The sequence below is a fragment of the Cyprinus carpio genome, chromosome B9, assembly GCF_018340385.1.
Source record: "Cyprinus carpio isolate SPL01 chromosome B9, ASM1834038v1, whole genome shotgun sequence".
Taxonomy (NCBI): Eukaryota; Metazoa; Chordata; class Actinopteri; order Cypriniformes; family Cyprinidae; genus Cyprinus; species Cyprinus carpio.
The window spans coordinates 2,528,034-2,534,535 of NC_056605.1; positions in this window are offsets into that span (position 1 = coordinate 2,528,034).

Genomic DNA, 6,502 nt, shown 5'->3' on the forward strand with positions numbered 1-6,502 from the left:
AGCAGGGGAGGGCGGAACTTTACAATCACAATTCACATTTATTGGCTAAGGAAGTTATACTTACAAAGAATTTGACTTCACAGTTATTCGTGATATTGCAAACGATCGATGTACCATATACGGAGCCACGCACATGACATGCAAGAAAAAAAAAATAATTAAAAAATAAATAAATAAATCGTGGGCACGATTTAATAAATCGTTCCCTCGTTCTAGGTCAGGGTTCCTCAATTAGTTTTCGCCGAGGGCCGAATTCTGCCAACAATGCCAAGCCAAGGGCCACTGACCTATATATATATATATATATATATATATATATATATATATATATATATATATATATATATATATATATATATATAAGAGAGAAAATGAATATAAGACTTAATGTTTTTAATCAGGATTTGACTGAAAATTTAACCTTATGAAGATAACTACACTGATGAATTACACACAGAGATCAGGAACATGTATTACGAAAGAGTCTATTTTGAATTCATGTTTACGCTAAGTTGGTAATCATTGATGCTGCGTTTGAATTTTATTTGAAATTAGCGCAAGCCAAACATTTTACTCTGGTGGGCCGCTTATTGAGGAACCCTGTTCTAGGTAAATCGTGCACACTTTTCAATCATTACTAACAGGTGCTGCTTTATTCATCTTCAGTAGGCTGCTTATCATATCCGCCTTCTTTGTGAACAAAGCTGAACTCCAAATAAAATTAAATTAAATTGTCTCTGTCCATAACATAACATGACATAACATAACAGAAGCAACGTTTATGAGAATGTGTACGCCGACAGGAAGTACAACTAATTATTATTTAGTGCGTGCGATTTACCTAGAACAAGGGCACAAATTATTATATCAAGTGCACAATTTACTTAAAACGAGGGAACGAATTACTAAATTGTGCGCACGATCTAATAAATCGAGGTAACAAATGAATAAATCGTGTGCAATATTTTTTTTTTTCTTCATGTCATGAGCGGGGCTCCATACATTAGTACAGTATGCATGCATAGAAAACACAATGCAATACACAACACTGCATACAATACAATAGGATACAATCTATATATTGGATGCATAGTGTTGTAAATAATGCAATAAACAATGATTACCAACTTAGCGTAAACATGAATTCAAAATAGACTCTTTCGTTATACATGTTCCTGATCTTTGTGTGTAATTCATCAGTGTATTTATCTTCATAAGGTTAAATTTTCAGTCAAATCCTGATTAAAAACATTAAGTCTCATATTCATTTTCTCTCCAAAATAAGTGTCATTATTGATTTAAAATAAGTTGTGAATGTTGTTTTATGTCGCGGTGGGTTATTCAGTGAGTAAATTAAAAAGCCTACACAACACAGCAGATGCAGAATCTATTATCCATTGCAAATACAGTACTAAGTTTTAACAGTACAGTATTAATGAGGCCACACTCACATACGCATAGACATGGACTATTTCAAATGCAACTAAACATCTGGGAGTTTAATTGCCACCCCCCCCCCCCCCCACCCACCCCATTTGCACACAGCACAGCCAATTATGGTATCTGTTTACACAACAAAGCAAACACAGTAATGCCCCTAACCTTTGAGTCAAACAGAAAAGGCATGATTTAGCATGTCATCAAATTGCTATAATATTTCTTTTGTCAAGATCAAACACCTTGTTGTATGTGTGTGTATCTATTTATAGCTTGTGGGGATGTCAAATGTAATTTACCCATCAAAAGAGAAGGATGACCAGCCACCTGCCTGGCATATCGCTGTAGTCTACCTGCCTAATTTGATTTGTGTTGACAGTCTGATTTACTGAGGCCTTGGGAGGATGTAGATGCACATTGAACATTCCCAACACTTTCTAAAAACAGAAAAGCTTTTAGATCATACGTAAGTGAGACAGTCAGCTGTAACAGTAACAGTAATGCATTCTAGAAGGGAGTCATTTGCTAGTATGTCTTGTGAAGGCATAAATGATATTTTACATACATCATCTGAAATTATCAAAACAGTAACAGCATATTTACACTCTAAAGCTGTTTTTCGGTTGAGTGTGTCTGTGCGTGTCTAGGCCTTTTGTCACAAATCAAAAGAAATGTTCCATTCCACTACCCCTGGAAAAATGAGCAGCTCCTCCCATCACTCAAGGATAAATAGATTATTGATCTGTGCTTGTTAAAGCAAGACACTTTCCTTTAAAACCTCTGAAACTGACTCAAAGATTTAAAGAAGAAGCTACTGTCAGCAGTAATAACAGTAAATAATATGAGTGCTGTGTTTACGTCAAAGAGCTCACAAAGATAAAGACTGATTTCCCGGATTCTCTCTTTCTCCCTCTCTATCTCTTTTTAGATTCAGAAAAAGAAGCTTCACTGACATGTCAGATATTCAGCCACAGGGATATTATCACCAGGGTTATTTTTCAATAACTAAAGTTTTGATTCAAAAGCCAAATTACTCAAATGCAAGTTTTCTCTAGAAATGTTTCAAACTATTAAGTACTAAACTATTAAAACAAAGCAGTCTGCCCCTTGGCACAACCTGACCTGCACTTCATCTCGCCCTTTTTTGTTTCACCTTTCCCTTTTGTATTTTTTCGTTGTCTCTCTCTGCCATTTATTTTTGTGTGAAGTATGGTAACTGGAGTAAGTCACTGGTGACAAAACTCTCCAAACTGCTGTGACAAAGCTGAATAATTTGCCAACCTTAGCAACAATTTATGGTTCCATCAGTATACAAATGTTTTACTTAAGTTATTGAATATGTTTTTATGAGTGCAGATGTATTTCCAATTGAAAAAGGTATTTGACAACAAAATGTTTTGGTCAAAATTAGATATTTGAGAGCTAATAAAACAGTTATGACCAGTTGATTTTTAATAACAATGCTTTATTATAAATTCAGTGATTTGTTTTTCTAGAACATAATAATGGATCATATTTATAGCACTGTAGGAAAATCATCTGCTGAAATATCAGTATTTAAATCAATTTGTTTATTGTCAGTTGACATATCACACTTTGCCCAGAGTGTTTCTGTATAGATATTTTCCCAGCCAATTTAGCACATTTTCTCAGTCTGCCTTGAACGGATCAATATCAGTACAGAAGACAGCAGGAAGAATTCTGCATAATTCTGCATAACATTCTAATTGAAATATACTGGTGTCTGCAATTAAAATAATAATAATATTTTTGAATGTTTGAATGTAATTATTAAAATTTAAATGTCGTTTGTCACAATAACTATCCACATGCACCATTATTAACATTTCCACAGACTGTTGCACTATTTAATGGGATAATTTCCAGGAATATTTTGATTTCAGTTATATACAGATATATCCAATTAGTATCCAGATTCTCCTGGCCTTTTCCTTTCCTTCAGAGATAATGAACTTTCCCGTGGCCAGTCTACTAAGTCTTAAATATGGTGAGTTGTCAGATAAGAAGAGCAGCAGCTCCGGCTTACGGAAGCGTCAGTGGTTATTAATGAGTTCCGGGTGAGAGCGGGTCATTGTAACGGCTGCTTAATGAGCACAAGAGGTTCTGTTTGTCTTGAGTTTCTGCTAATGGCAGACTCTAAACAAAAGAAATTCACAACGGTGCTGGAGCATTTTAAGATCAGAGTCGAGTCTGATGCCAGCAAGGTATTTCTGAGCCCCAGAGACAAAACTTTAGATTTATGTGAAAATGTAAAAAAAAAAAAAGAGAGCAGAGAGACACAAGATCATTGTAGCTAACTTTTCGTGAACAATTTTTGTTCCAAACCCTTGTGAACCATGCAAATGTACAGAATTTTGAGAATTTATTCTCATCAGATGCACAGGCTGTTTTGAAATGTAGCATATACTGTATGAAGTAACATTATTCTCTATCAATATTGAAAATGTCATTAAGATCTCATTACAGATACATTTTTTATTAAACCAGCATGCTAACATCAAACTCCAAGTAATCTGTGTGAACATGCATAAAATGGACGCATTTGACTATTGTTTCAGAGTTTAATGCCATGAACTGTTCAACTTATATAAATCCTGACCCCACAAATTTCATGGATTGAAGGTAGAAGACAAGCAGCATGAAAAGAATGACAAGAATCTCAGGTTTCTAGTTACTTTGTGGCAATAACTCAAACACGGTATGACATACTGTACCCCCCCCCCCCCCCAACACACACACACACATTCACTCAAGGTAAAACAAACACATCACATTTCCTGGCAAGACTTCCAACATTATCTTGATCTTTGTAATGCTCAAAAACAGTCAGATACAAATGTAATTTAACCACTGTTATCGCTGAGATTCGCTCTTAAGTGGCGCATAAGGACAGTCTGAACCAGAGCGGTCCCCTCTGAGCTCGGCAGCATATGGCGAGGAGCATCTTGCTATTTATGGCCAGCCTCCTGCAAGAGCTGTGACAGGGGACTCTTCCAGCACAGCTCCAGCAGAACAATTATTTTAATTGTGCAGATTATCTCCCATCAGCGAGGAGCAATTAATGCATTTTAAACTTTCGATGTTAACACAGCAGCCAAAAAATCTTCCAGAGATGAGGGGGTGCAGTGGGTGAAGAATGTTTTTTTGTGGTACAGACAAGCTTTGTAAATGATTAAAATATTAGATTCTGTCAGAAATAAATTATAAACTATTTGCCAGACAAGAAAAGAGCATAAAATAAGACTGATTTAGCAGAACAATCAAACAAAACTAGAACTAGATTTTAAAGGTGCTCATATATCAGAATAAAAATAGGTTTTCTGATTGGTTGTCAGGGTGTTGCTATGTGGCTTCTAAAGTGTTCTTAAGATGTGGTCACATTTTGCATGCAAAAACAGGTGTCTATTGTTAATAGTGTAGTGATGTATGAAGCAGTGCTTGCACAAGTCACTTTCCAAGCAGCTTTCCGTTGATCAGTGTGGTGAATAAGCATGATAAACTTGAACATAAGCTAAATCTGGGTGTCGAACTTTTCCGTCCTCACACGAAACTCCCGATTGCACGGATTCCTACTGGGGTGACTAGATTTCTCCTGCAAAATGTTGTGACCTCACCTTTAGTGCTTGGAGGCCACCTCAAGTCTATAGGATATTCTAGTTTCTAGATATGCTTCACTCTCAGAAATAAAGGTACAAAAGCTGTCACTGGGGCGGTACCTTTTCAAAAGGTACATATTTGTACATTAAGGGTCCACTTTGTTTCCTTAAAGGAACATATTAGTACTTAAAGTGTACATATTAGACCCCAATGGGTACAAAAGTGTACCTTTTGAAAAAAGGTACCTACACAGTGACAGCTTTTGTACCTTTATTTCTGATAGTGTTGGATTCTTTGCATGTTCATGGAAATGTTTCACCCATTGCATCATCCACCAGGAAAAGCAACTAAACACTCTGCTTGTCAAGCCGCATGATTTGAGGGATCATTTATGTCCGTAGTAAACACCACTAATTAGGTCTTTGCCACTTTGGGGCAGAAAACTGTGATTGGCTACCCCAATTCTATTTATTTCTGACTTTGATTTGCTGCCCCATTTCTATCTATTTCCGATCTCTGACAAATCCTATGAGAGCAATGACCCCTTATACCTCCTCTCCAAAACTGATACTCTGCTCTCCAGAGACCAGCGAAAGAAATTTGTGTAACCCATTTCATGAAAATAGTCGGGTTAAGGCCTGGTGGGGGATCTTGGATTTATCTTATTAATATAATCAGCAAGGAAAGAGGACACAAAATGACTGAGTTCAATTCTCTCGCAGCACTTCCATGCAGGGTCACTCAGCCAATCACTCCAGACAATCATCCTCTTGTTTCCTACCATGTGCCTTAATCACTCTCATCAGAGTTATTGCATGATGTTGTTTGCCTCCATTGTGAGCTCAGAAAAGGTCTATTAGAGTCTTCCTTAGTGCCTCTCAAAGACTGGTTGGGGTAGTGGGGGAGTAGCTATTTCACAGATATTGGAATCTGTTGTTCTGTTGTGAAGGTATTGATTACCAATAACAGGTTTCTGGATCACAATTTTTCAACCTCAGAGAGGAAATGCTGTAGAAAACCCATTTGCGAACCTCTTTGAACCTTAATTGGCTGTTTTTTTGACTCTGTTTTATGAAACCGATTAAACGAACAGACGATTTTCTGAGACACCTGTTGGTGAGTGAAAGACACTGCATCCATAGCAAATTATTGTTGGTAGAATACTTCCGCATGTCACAGAGTTCAGTCAAGGAGTTGTGTGAACAAAGCATGCCATATATATAGGTCTGAGCTCATGCACTTTAATCGGTGAGGAATAGACGCAATTACAGTGTTTACATGCCTGTTTAATGCGATTTAAACTGGCATATGCCACATTTTTTAAAACGATTATGGTAACTACGATTTTGAGTTTAATCGCTTCAGTTTGATCGAATTATAGTAGTTAAATAAGGAAAAGTTTAATTACAATTTTGCCTAAATCACATTATGATGGTGCATGTAAACA